This window comes from Protopterus annectens, chromosome 5.part1, assembly GCF_019279795.1.
Source record: "Protopterus annectens isolate FY-2018-M chromosome 5.part1, PAN1.0, whole genome shotgun sequence".
Classification (NCBI taxonomy): Eukaryota; Metazoa; Chordata; order Ceratodontiformes; family Protopteridae; genus Protopterus; species Protopterus annectens.
In genome coordinates, this window is record NC_056736.1 from 581,514,072 (window position 1) to 581,528,476 (window position 14,405).

Here is a 14,405-nt window from a genome sequence, read left to right on the forward strand (position 1 = left end):
CTCTCAGCTCTTTGAATTACCTGTCCAGGTGCCAGATTTCCTGTTTCATCTAGACGGGCTCCAAGTTTTCTTTCTCAGGTGTTCAGGTCTTAGTCCTCCCTAGTGGCTCAATCCTTAGAAAAGCATCGAAGTCCTCCCCACTCAACTCAAAGAAGAGCAGGCCATGACTCTAATATCAAAGGCATTTCACAATGGTCTGCCATATGGCAAAATGTTATTTTGACTGAGATGATGCTTTTAGCTAGGACAGCAAGCTTTAGGCATGTGCCTATCCCTGATGGTATGGCTGAGGTTCTCTTCTCATAAAAAGTTGTCTCCAGTTCCATCATGAGTGCTCCTTTCTCTGTAGGAGACTTTCTGTTCAGTCTTCGTAGAATTATTGAAAGGCCTCTTGTAGTGAAAGCAAGCTCTCATAAGGGTGGTGGGGGTGTTTGCAAACCCCCTTGTTCACCACTTGCTCTTCTGCGCCTATTCAGGCTCCAAGAAAAACAAGCCGCTTTGAGACTGAAGGCAACTCCTAATCAGGTGGACCTTCTCTCTAGTGATACAAGTTGCATCACCCAGTAGGATTACTTTGCTGGCCCAACAGGTGCAGTTTTGACTGTCATTTGGCAGTACCTGCAGAGGGTGGGTTCTGTGAGTTTGCCCTAACTGGGAGGGGTGATCATGAAAGATCCAGTGGGTTTTTCACTTAATCATAGGTAGCTGTGTCTTAGAACTCTTAACTGTTAAGAAAAAGGATTCCACTTTTTTTCCAAGCCATTTCAACAAAGCTTTTCTAGCAAATCCAAAGCATACTCCTTAAAGAAACCATGAATGATGGCTCCTGCTTTAGAACTAAGCAAAGGGTTCTCCTCCTGCCTCTTGTTAATTGGAAAGGGAGTAGAGTGCTTCCATCTCATCCCAGACCTTGGTAACTTCAGTAAGCACATCCAAAACTTGAAGTTACAGATAGCAACTTTCTAGTGGGTCATACCCCCATCTCTGTGGGTGCCTTCAGTTCAATCTGGATGGAGAAAAAGTGCAGCTGTTTGGTTTTCTGTGCCATTAATGTTTACCAAGGTGCTATCCATGGTGACTGGCATGGCACTGCAGGGAACAAAAGCTCACTTTCTCCTTTGCTTTTGGTGTTTCTCAAGGGTACAGTTCTGGGAGGGGGGAGGTGTAAACTGGAAGAAGGCCTTACTTATCACATAACTGCATGGAGTTGAACACGCTGTCTTTTCTGCCAAGTGAGACATATAATGGCATTAGCAGAATGGGTGAGGACTCAGAGTAGTTTCAGGCGTAGCACTTTCTTTGTTTTTCTGAGCATGGGTAGTCACTATGGTTTTCACAATGGCTTTCACATGCCTGATTTGAAAGTTACAGTAAGACTGTGTTTAAGGTTATAGAATCACTTTATGCTCCCGTGTTTTCTCTTAGTCTCTGAACCTGCTGACAAACACTATGGTGGTGGGGGTCCCCTGACACTTTTAAAGGTATTCCTTCAGCAGAACCTTTTCCAGATGTGGATCACAAATACTTCACTGGCAGGGTCAAGAGAAGAGAGGAGATTCTGTTTGAGAAAGGGGCTGCATGTTTGGTGTTTCTAGCAAAGTTTTTAGGCCTTGAAGACTTTGGAGAGAACTGCATCCAGCCTAGTAATGTTTTGTCATTTAGGCTTTATCCATCTCTCAGAGTTCCCTTACATTGATCATCCGTTCCAATAGGCTTTCCATTGACTACCTAGAAATGTGCCTGCATTTGCTAGATTTCTTGGTTGCTGTCCCTGTGGTAGCCATAATTTTGGAGGATTTTGTCTCTGACTGCTACACAGAGAATTATTTTGTACTTGAAGATGGCCCAGGAGGTCATGATCTTGCCTGTGTAAATGAGTTCATCAGCAGTTTCAGGCTTGGAATGTTCCTGTAACACCTTGTTATAATGACTGGTATAATCTTCATGGTGCATTTTATATGCCTGAGTATAATGGTGTGTCAAAGTGGACTATAAGATCTCTCTGGCTTCAGGGCCATCAGTTAATCAATTACCTTTATTTTGGTGTTTAACCTCCTATTGCTAAGCCCTGGAGTTGAGGATTATCCCCATCAGTGTTCTTGTTAGACTTGTCTTTCTAATACCAACTCATAGCTAACTCTTGCTCCCATATAGTACTGAAAATATGCTCCCCCTATAGATGGGACTTCACTTTCTACATTTGGATAAAATACCAATCTCTTAGGCCTTGATAGTCATAAAGTCAGAACTGCTTCCGGGATCTCTCTGTATCCAGTCAGACATCTGCTCTATCTTGTGATACAGAAACAAGGGAGGTACAAGGTTATACATCCCCCTTCCCCAGATATGATACTTATCTGCTATTATGCCAATGATGGGGACATCACTCTTTCAGATGTTCGTTTCTTTAGGAGGGTGAGTGAACTTGGCCGGGTGTCTATATTTCAGTCCTCTAAACCTGCAGATTTCATAAGCTGTATCTGGTTATTGTTTTGCAGACATGGGGTGCTCTAGAAATATGTGGTTTGCCACTCGTGAATGGGATCTTCTCACTCGATTCAGCTGAACACAGAAGTGTTAGTAATGAACACATTCCGTTATCAATGGTATGAGAACCATGTATACATTTTCTATGTTTCTGCTTCAGTCTTCTTTTTCTTCACAAAGTTCAAGGAATAAAGTCTAAAACTGGTTTCCAGTACTTCCTTAATGTGAAGCATGACGAATTCAGGGTGCCGGGGCCTCTGATAGTATATGAAACTATGGCAGTTCCTCCACTGCTGGGTCTGCTCCACTCAGGACTTGCTTTGTGTTCTAAATCCCTTTTGAGCCATTATTTATTTATTTTTTTTACTGACATCTGAGTTTGAGGTTGTTGAGCTATAATAAATGAAAGCAGTCCTGTTTCTAAGAGTTAGGTAGTTCTCAGCTTGGGCAGAGTGTACTGACCAGTTTGATCAGCTTGCAGATGATCTCAGTTTTATTTCAAGACAACCTGCCTGATCTGAGTCTTGTATTCTGTTATCAGGGTGCATGTCTCAGCTTGCTATGCGAATTGTGATCCTGTAGAGGACAGGAATTTAGCCCAACTTAGGCTTTTGATATGCTGTTCTATAAAATGACTCTCTTTGATAAGTTATGAATACTGCTCCTCCACCCTTCTGCAGATCTCTCCATCACCCTGAAATGCTGAATTTTCCCTCTTAAGTTAGGCAAGTATATACTCGTATATTATTTGTCAAATAATTTGAATCTCAAATTATAATTTTTTGGTTTATAGGAGGATGGTTACTAGTGGTATGAAGTGAACTAACTCGCCTAGGGGACATACAGACTTATTGATCTTGCACATTACATGACAGAATGCATTGGAATGAAGGCAGACATCTGAGCTTACACACTTCCAAGTTTTTGTTTTTTCTTTTTTGCTGTATGATGATTGGTGGAGAAGATGAACCCAGCAGGGGACCCATCAATAGACTACTCCGAGCAGAGGAACCATCAAGAGAGTACTCCTGTAGAATAGCTAATGTACTGTAAATATGTACCTGTACCTGCAACCGAACCCTATTTTTTTGGTCTCCTAACTTCCCTCTATTCTTAGCAGTTCCTCCTTCCAGCCACAGCTGCTGGAGTTTCCTACAAGTCAGTCAAGTATGTCTGCATACTCTTGTAAACATTGTGGCTGTTGGGTCTGTGAAGTATGAACAAGCAGGCTCAAGAAATAAGAAGTTCTTTCTTAAGCATGTGACATCTTGGCATGTCCCATAATAAAGGAGTAATGCTCATGCGTCTAAGCACAGGAACATTAAAAAAAATAAATAAATAAATTAAACAGAATTGTAACAAAAGAGAGGATGAACACAATTGCACAGCTATAAAGCAGGTCCCCTCACAGATTAATATGATAAGAACTTGCATTGCATTCAGTTAATGTTGTCATATATTGTTAGTTAAGGTCTTCCAGAACATCAGTGTCCTTTGCAGCTGTCTTTTAAATGTTCTAAATTGTTGCACCCAGTTTGAGCAATGTAGCCTTTCAAGCCCTAGGATTTAGCTGGAAAAATATGTAGTGATTTGCAGCATTTTTCTACTCTAAACCTTGTCAAAATATTGCATTTTCTTTGTTTTAAAGCTGGTCTAGATATATGTTGACCCATATGCCAGACCCAATTGGATATTTGTGCTAAAGAGTTGTCTTTTACAAAAATCACAGTCTTCTTGTTAATGGAGTTGTTGGTTTTCTCATTTGGCTCTAAGCTGGAATGCCTTCTCTTTGTTGTTTGCAACTCATTCTGGATTTGGGTGAGTTTAGTGCTCTTGTTTCCTCCCACAAACAAAAAACAACGCCATTGGTGAATTGCAGTCTTCCAAGTTGGACAGAGGTGTGATCTGTGTATGTATCTACGCGCTTGTCCATCCTGCAGTAAAATAGTTTCCTTTCCAGGATTAGTTTCTTTACTTTGTGTTAAGTGTCAGGGATAAGGCTGTGGCTTTCATGAGACTCTAAATAGGGTAAGGCTGGTATCGGAGACTGAAGGTGGCCAGTGTTGGTTCATAAGTACTTCAGTTTGCTGTTAGGTTCGTAGCATAAGCTGTTCCATACTCCTACAGTCAGCCACACTTTACAAGTCTATCCTGTCTCTGTCCTCAAGGAAACTCATCCTATTTGGACCTTTAGTTGATAATTCCATTAATTCTATGCCTGAAGTCCATAGTGGGCTTTAGTCATGATGACTCTTGTTGTACATCAGGTACTTATTTGAAAAGTAAAGCCACTGTCCTTTCACAGTCTTTGCTCACCTTCCTGCTTGGTTTGAGCAGACAATGTAATGGATGTGAAGTTACATCATGCCTAAGTGCATTAATCTGATGGCAAAACTTTGCAGGTTAGTTCAAGTCAGCAGAGCAGGGTTAAAGGCATTTCAGCAAAACTGCCCACTTTGTTCATACATTGGGCATCTTTCTTTTCTTTACCTGCTTGCTGAAATGGCTCCGGTAGCAAATTTAGTACCAAGTGTCATAAATGCCCCCCTGCCAACTTTAAGTTGGTTGGCAAAAAGAATAAAGGAAAATTAAAAATTAATTCTGGTGTAATGTAGCTAAGGAACAAGCCAGATTTGTTTTTCCTGATCTACACTCAAGAGGTGAGCAAAGCAAAAAGAAGGTTCACAATCTGACAGTGCTCCTCCTCAAGCAGCAAAACAGATACGTTCTTATAGTTGTACTGTCCTCATCTCTGAGGGTAAAAAAAAACTGTCTGTCCTTTTATTTAAACTGTAACGAACTGCTTGCTACATTTGTAACAAACAGCTGCTTCAGTTTAAGCAAATACATGCACTACTAATTTGTTTCAGTTTTGACTACAAATGCAGTACCAGCTTTCATTTCTGAAAACCATTAATGCATTTAAGACCAATGGGTATGTGCTGATCGTGCCCCCTAACACTTTGCACCTGGGATGGCTGACCTATTTGCCCCACCCTAAAAACCCCTGTGAAATAGCTTATTGTAGAGTTACATTGAAGAGTTTTGGTTGTATATAATACAAGTAAAATTACAAACTATATATATTTTTCTTAAATGAAAATGATCGTAATTGTACCTCACCAACTGAAAGTGAAATAATAGTTACACTAGGCAGGATCCCTTGATATGGCATCATAGCTAGTCACCCATGATCTTCTGTGTATGTTGTCTAATCCAATAGCTTGAGTCTGTCTAACATGTGAAATTCCTCAGCTTTGAGAAAATGAACCAGCAAAATAAGGGGTCAGTGGCAGAGCATTGCTAGTCACTAGCAAGTTTCCAGACTTCTGTGGAAAACCCACAGATTTTGAAAGATTATTGCATTCACTTCCTTTTTCCATTCCCTCACTCCATTGTACTGTGATTAATTTTTAAGAAGCAGATAGGTCTTTATTTTATAAATGCATTTACCCAACACTGGTGTAGATAATTGATAAACCCTTAAGAAATATTTAAACTGAATCATGCACCACAACCATGTAATATTTAAGTTAGTGTTCCATGCCTATCCAGATTTTTAGTTGTTTTCTGCACAGTGCCTGTCTGTGTCTTCCCCAGGTCTGTTAAATAGTCTTATGGTCATTTGATTTTTTTTTTTTTTTTTGCAGTTGGTTTCCTAATTGTAAATTAACTAAGTTTTGTTTCATATGTAGTTGAATACTCTTTGAGTATGCTAGTTCCGCATGGTGAAATGCTGAAAAAGTTGCATTTTAAACAAACATGTCATTTTAAGTCCGTAAGGTTTGTATTACACTCAGGCTTGAAGTTTAGTAACTGACTTGCTAAATAGCTCCGATAGTTTTAACTTGTCTTGTGTGAGTAGTGGTTTATAAGAGGAGAATGAGGACCGTTACAAATTGGACGTGTCTGTGCTGTTGGGGAACTACTAAAGGTGACTTAGTTCCATGTAAAAGACTTCTCCTGCTTTCATTTATAAACATTTTCTTTTCCACAAAATAAGGAATGTCTGGAAAGTTGTGTAGCCTATTTCTGTTTATTTTGTTGTACAGTGCCACATCATAGATATTAGTAGCAAAAGCTTGTAAGTAGTTCATCAGTCCGATCCATTGTTCGCCTTAGCATTTATTTATTTATGTATTTGTCGGATGTGGGGGTAGAATTGTGTTGCAGCTTGAGCTGAAATAAAACTTAGTGTCACACTCTAAATGGCCATATAAAGTACAGTAAGGAAGTCCCACAGAAAGGGGGGATGACTCCTTATTGCCCTGTGAATCCCAAAAGTTTTAGAATAAATTGAGATAATGGCGGGAAATTATAGTTTGCCACCTGGGCAGTCTCCATTAACGGTGCTATTTTTTTGTCATAGGAACATGTTGTTCTCAATGTTGCGTAACGGCTTGAGGTTTTAGTCTTTTACAAAAATGGTCTGAGCCACTTTGTTAAAACTAAAATATGGCAGTTGAGCTGCACAGTTGTCATTGAGGTTACCTGCTAAAAGCATTTGGAAAAAAGTATTGCAATATGTATTCATCTGGTATGCCTTCATTTTTAGAAGCATGAACAAAAAACACTAACTATTTTGTCAGAAATTGTGTGAACTGAGATTCCAGCCATAGTCATCACTGCTTCTTTCTAAAGTTCTGTTTCAGATGTGGTTTATTCTTCCTTTGGCAAACCTCTAGCCATATAGCCCTGTAAGCATGTGTGCATTATTTTTATTTAATAGTGCCTCTGGAATTCTTGATTTCCGTGATGCGGACAAGTCACATGGCCTCCATGTATAGCAGGACTTCACTGGAAATGGAATGCAGCACTGTATGTGAATCTGGCCAAGCCTGTGTAAATATGTTGTAAATATATTTTTAATGTAGCAAATCACAGTGTGCTATGTTGGTGATAAGTCACCAGTAACTATGTTGCCAGTGTGTGTCCCAGGAAACCTAGACTTTGAAGACTTGGTTGTAGCTATACATGCATACATACATATATGATTGCATTCAACAGCTACTTTTTAAATAGATTTGTACAGTCTTCATTATCAATGTAAATTTAAAATGTCTCAAAACGATCAGGTGAGCTTTACTGGCTGTTTTTGGTGCTAAAGTGTATTGATACATGCTAAAACTCCCCAGACATGTCAGGGAAAGCTGTTTATCAGTTTTATACGAAGTGATTGACAGTCTTGTCTTTATCAGTATCGTGGTAGGGAGAAGTTCTGAAATGTCACTGTTGCCCAAGTGGCATGAAAAGCACATGGGTTATTTGCCTGATTTTATCACAGCACGTGATCCCAGCAGCCTTCAAAAAAAGCAGGCTTCATTTAAACAGGTCTTCTATAAAATGTATTATTTTGTTGTATTAAAGGCACTTAAACAGTTGTATGAAACATGGTAGTCTGTTCCACAATGTGCATTATGGAGCTTGAAATCACTTTACTGATTCATAAAGACGCGTTATGTTGTGTGTCTTTCTTCACTGTGGCACACATTAGTCTTTAAAGTTTTTGTTTCTTTAATTATCTTAGTTTCTTGTTTATCTATGTAAATTTTGTTTTTTTTCTTTATAACTGCACAATAATATAAACAAAAGATATTTTTTAAGAATATGCTGTCTACATTGTTTTGACTATCTGTATAGAATTTCACTGTCCCAATCCTATGGCATTGTAACCATATTTAACATCAAGCTGTGATCTTACCATTAGGTGACTAGGCTGCTGGCAGTAAGCAGAGAACCACTATGGATTTAGATATGGCTACCCATCTGCCATATTCCTTGACAATCCTGATTTGTTTCCTCTTTTTTTTTTTTTTTTGTGGGGGCACATTTTGTGTTGATATTTTAGTCCAAATTATTTTATTTGTAAATACAACAAAGTATTAATGTGTATAAAACACCTTAATATGACACAAAAAGAAGTTCGCTAAAATTCTACAATAGTGTGACTTAATTTAGTTAATGAAAATAATTCCCTTTCATTGGTTGAACGCATTGAATGTTGTGCACATTCTATTTCAGTAAAAAAAAAGCCTTTGTTTAGTTAAAAGGCATCAGCTTGTCAGAGAGCATTGCTTCTTCTTTTATATTAATGTGCATAACTTAAAAAAGGCTTGAAGTGATTTCTTATTTGGAACTGTTTAAAAAACATTTTCATGCTAATTGGTATTTTTTTCATCACATTTGAATGTTAAGCATTATGAAAAATGTGCATTTTACCTTCACAGCTATCATTTTGATCTTTGCTAAGAAATCCTTGGTAAGCTTATTACTACAGCTTTGCTGACTGGGTTCAGTTGTTCATGAGGTGGAACTGTGGTGATGAGGTCAAGAAGTTCAACGCATTGTAAGAGTGCTGCCTGTAGACACTGAGTGATAACAGATTGTTTACCATTTTATGCATTTAATTTTTATTTTATACATTTGATAGCCATGCAAGCCCTCTATTACCAAGTATCCCTTTTCAGGGGTGACCAGGGAGCACTGTGTCTGGTTAAGTGTTTGATTAGAGTTGTGAGGTGGAAGGAATCGAACACTGTACCTTTGGCTACAGAAAGCAGCTTATTAAACAGCCTGTAGCCTTAATCCTCTGTTCTAAGTACCATCGAGTAATATAACCCTCTAAAATGGTTGTTCTTTGACTTCATAGGACTGTCAGCCTTCTGCAGAGTTTCTCTTCCATTTCAGGCTGTCACTGTTGCTATAGTAAATCTGTATAGATTTTGTGCCAGCTGTACATATATATGCATGTGGCTGTCTTATGTGCACACATACCATTTGACAAATTACTCTTATGTGGGAGTCATCTGCTGTACACAAACTGAATTCTGAACAAGCTTTTCTTTCTGAAATCCTCCATTTGAAGTGCAAACATTGCTCTTCCAGGGAGCACCTTGGGAAAATCTAATAGTATACATATTGCACTCCTGGTCAAGTCATTCACAAACTGCATTTGTATCCATTTTCAGGTTCAGAGTGTGCTGAAAGGGAGGAAACTTAGCCCTGTCTCATTGCTGAGATATGGTGGAAGTGCTGGATGTCCTTCTGCTCTCATGTTGCAGTATTCATAACCTTAGGGAGTTGCTGCCTACAGCACCGGACATCCGGCCAGTATACCAAAGTCTTAGAAATGGGTACGTGCGACGTTGCATGCAGGGGCCATAAACTGACGTAGGCTATATCTGTGACGTCTGCATATACCTAACTCAGAACTTTTCTGCCGCAGTGTGTCAGACGTCTGATCGATAGTCTCAGAAATCCAGTGTTTGTTCGACTTCGGCCACCCATTTTTGACCATCATTTTCCAGCTGTCCTCACTGGGATAAGTACTCTTGTGGGATTTTTTTTTTTTTGCTTCTTTGCCTTTTTCAGACGTATATGTCATCTAGAAAGGGAAAGTGTGCTTGTGGAGGACAAATTCCACATAAGGGCACACACGAGCAGTGCTTATTTTGTCTAGGGCTACGATTACAAGTCCTGTAACATTGCCAATCTTTTGTTCCCAAACCCCTTAGAAGCCATCTGGCAGATTTAAATCTTTATTTAGCGAATGTCTCCGACATTTTGCATCCAGATTGGAAGTCGGTGCAGGCACCTCCGGGAGCCGCCTAGGAAGAAGGCCAAGAAATTTAGGCCCGCCGCCCAAGCTGCCCTCAGTTGTCCAGTGAGATTCTCGAGGCAAGTGTCAGCTCTGGATCACTCCGGACATTGGGTATTTCACTGCAACCGGGAACTGAAATGGGAGCCAGTTCAGCGGATACCCAGGATACATCCACTGAGGTTTTTCAACCATCAAAGTCTGATGGTGAGGGGGAACCACGGCTTGTGGCTTTGGAGGGGCCTACTACTGCCTTGCCATCCACTATAACGTCGGCATCCAGGCCTACTACTGCTCCTTCTACCTCTTTAAAAAGAAAGCAGGAGGAGAGAAACAGCACAAAAGACCCTACTCCACCCTGGGAGACCTTTTCCCAGACTCTATTCAAGGCCATTCAAGTTCTCCAGACCCAGATTTCTCAGTCAGGCCTACCAATTGTTCCACAGGTACTATCTGAGGAAGAGTCTTCCTCCTCAGATGAGTGTTTAACTTACTGCTCTCAGATTGATTCCCCTAAGGATTTTGTAACTCCAGAAGAAGAAGAGTCCCTCACCCCTGACTCCCATAGAGAAGATTTCTCAGATGTCCTTCAAGAATGCAACTGCAGTCATAACATGTGGGGTTGTCCTGCCTCAGGCAGCCCTCGGTCGGCCGGATTCCAAATTCTGGGTCCGACGTCGGCTGATGTCGCATTTCTCTCCGACGTCAGAGCGGCTGGAGTACATAAGCATCAGCCAACGCCATTTTCTTCAGTCTTTCTTGCCGTGCGGTGCCTGAAGCAGAAGCAGTTCGCAAGTGCCGGTCGGTCAGCTCCTGTATTCTACGATACCGAAGTCATCAAAAAAGCTAAGTACCCCGTTGGGGACCTTTTCTTGCCTCAGCCGATGTCAGAAATTACTGAAAAGTTAACAATTGTCTTTTTGTGGTAAACAAATACCTCATAAGGATTTCCACTCTTACTGCCTCCCTTGCCTGGGCCCAGACCACGACGTCTCGGCCTGTGTAGCCTGTGCTCGCTTCAACAAGCGCACTCTCAGGGCCGGGCGGAGTTCGCTGAAGATTTTTTCGGCGATAATTTTGCTTACACCATGCCGTCGGATCTTCCGACATCGCAAACTCTCAAAAAGCGTAAAGACCGGGACCGACATCCTCGGCCCGCGTCTACCACCGACTCCACGCCAAAACCTAGCGCGAGTGCTCCGGTTCCCTCTGAGACGGTCTCTCCACCGCTCCGAACCGAAGACACCGCATTACCGACGACTCCGATTCCAGACATTACTCCACCAGTTATAGATTTTCCTCCGGATACCGAAACCGAGGAAATGCCCGAGACCATTGCTGTAGACAAGGTCACTCCTGCGCGTGGAGCTGCCAGGCCTCCTATGGCCATGTCTATTAAGGCCTACACTAGGGCTAAGGCAGCCAGCAAAACAAAGCATATTACTTCTAAATCCTTACCTCAGCCGACTCCGGAGACACAAATTATGTCCATGGCTGCTGATTTAATTTCCATGATTAGAGGTTCACAGGCCCATCCTGAGAGAGCATCCCAGCCTCCTCCTGATAAAAGGCCCCGGGTTGAACCCTCTGACCCTACTCCTTCAGATGAAGATTCTGAGGGCTCTGTCCACTATGATAGCCAGGAAGAGCTCTTCCAGAACTATGAGGACTCGGATGCAGAAGATTCCATCCCTTCGGCCTCCCCTCCTGAGGATATTTCTTTTGGGGAAGTTCTGCACACCATGAGGGAACATTTCAAGTGGCAAGGTCAGGAATATTCTGATTCTAGGAAACGCCTGAGGACTTTCCTTAAGAAGCCTCAGCACAGGCCCTTAGCTATTCCTCCTGTACTTGATGTTCTGGATGATTTGTATTCTGACTCTAGTGCTACCCCTGATTCTCTTCCTCCTGCTTCAGCCAAGCCAGACAGGTATTACAGGGTCCCAGAAACTCATTCCCATTTATTCAGGGCCCATACTTCTGATTTGGAAACTATTTCACAGGGGCCTAAAGGAGTTTCAGCCTCCACCTCAAAAATCCTTTGCCCTCCAACAGGGAAGCGAGGTCATTAGAGAGATGGGGCAAAAGGTTTACACATCCACTACCTTATCTATGAGAGCTTTAAATTGCCTTTTTCATATGTTACAATATCAGGATTATCTCTTAGAAGATTTACAAAAAACATTAGCTTCTCCTGATCCTTTAGACAGGAAGACTTTGCAGGAAGCTGTACATAACACTCAGCAAGTAAGCAATCACTTCCTGCAGTGTGGATATGATGCACTGGAAGCTTCATGTAGGGCAGCTATGACAGGGGCAGTGATTCATAGACATGCTTGGTTAAAAGATCAACCTCTACCATATCATGTAAAAGCAAAACTTCTGGATGCACCTTCGGAAAAGAACAAGCTTTTTGGTGCAAATACTAAGGATGTGTTAAAGACCATCGAAGAAAAAGCAAAATCAGTTCAGACTGTGAAAGATTTCCTCCAGGTTCAACCCCCCAGATTCAGTAGGAATTGGCCCTCAAAAAACTGGTCATTTCCTAATCCAGAAAAGTTTCAAAGGGGTAAGAACAGACGTGGCCGAGGAAGAGGCCAATACAGAGGCCCTTACAGGGGACGACAATGGCAGCCAGGAAACCAAAGAAGTGACGCCAGGGGTTCCACCTGCCCAACAACCACAAACTCAATGACTTTCCTCTACTACCGCCTACCAGGGAACAACTAGAAGCTCCCTTGGGAAATTATCTCTGTTTGCAGAAAACTGGCACAGACTGACAAAGGACAAATGGATTTTGGACATTATAGACCGAGGGTACAGGTTTCATTTTCATACCTTACCAAGAAAACAAGGCATGCCAAACCTACCACAAAATCAGAGGGCAGAGGCTATCAAGCAAATCACTCTGCTGACTCGAATGAAAGCAATAGAAAGAGTTCCACAACAAGAACAAGACCAGGGTTTTACTCAAGACTGTTCCTTGTTCCAAGAAAAGAATCTCAATGGAGACCAATACTGGACTTGTCCGCATTAAACACCTTTCTCATAGTACCAAAGTTCAAAATGCTGACTCTACAGCAACTCCTTCCCATGCTGGGCAAGGAGTCGTGGCTGATTACTCTGGACCTCAAGGAGGCATACCTGCATGTCCCTATCAGACACAGCTGCAGAAGATACCTCAGATTTCTTGCAGGGCCAGAGCATTATCAATTCTCAGCATTGCCATTTGGATTATCTACTGCCCAGAGTATTTACAAAATGTCTGGCTTCAGTAATTGCTCATTGCAGGCTCCAGGGTATACAAATTTACCCGCATCTGGACGACTGCCTCATACAAGCGGACGACAAATTGATGTTGACAAAAACCTGGATTATGTCATACGATTACTTCAAGCTCTGGGATACACAGTCAACTTCCAAAAGTCAAGACTGCAGCCATCCCAGCAAATAATCTTCTTAGGAGCCAAACTAGACACAGCCTCTCAGATGGCTTACCTGACAGAAGACAAGCAAGAGAAGTTAACTCATTACTTCAAAGGTTTAGCAAAACTCACCCAGATGACTGCAAGGAGATTCCTACAGGCCCTGGGTTACATGGCATCCTGCATTCTACTGGTTCCATTAGCAAAACTACACATGAGAAAGCTTCAATGGTACCTAAAAGCATTTGGTCTCAACACAGCAACAACTTGAGACAATCATACCACTCATTCCATGCTTACAAAAGGAATTCCTATGGTGGGCCTCGGTGAGCCAGGAAAACACAGGTATGTCATTCAAAAAACCACAGATAACACAGACCATGACTACAGATGCCTCAGACCTTGGATGGGGGGCGCACATGGAAGGCAGGTGTATACAAGGACAATGGTTTCCAAAGGAAACACATCTGCATATAAACCAAAAGGAAATGCTGGCAGTAGTGCATGCCATCGAGGCTTTTCAACACCAACTCCAGCAAGGCCATTTAATGATACGGACAGACAACACTACTGTGATGTGGTACATAAACAAGCAGGGGGGCACCCACTCTTACCCCCTTTGCAGACTGACAATGCAGCTTTGGGAGAAATCACTGAGCCTAAACATCCAGTTACAATCCCAGTTTGTTCCAGGAAAAGACAATGTGTTGGCGGACAGCCTAAGCAGGAATTTCACAGATCCACACGAGTGGAGGTTACATCCGAAGGCCTTCAGACAACTCACTTCGACATGGGGCAAGCCAGAAGTGGACCTATTTGCCTCTCACCTCAACCATCTTCTACCAAAATTTTGCACAAGGACATACCATCCAAAAGCTTGGAAAATAGATGCCCTC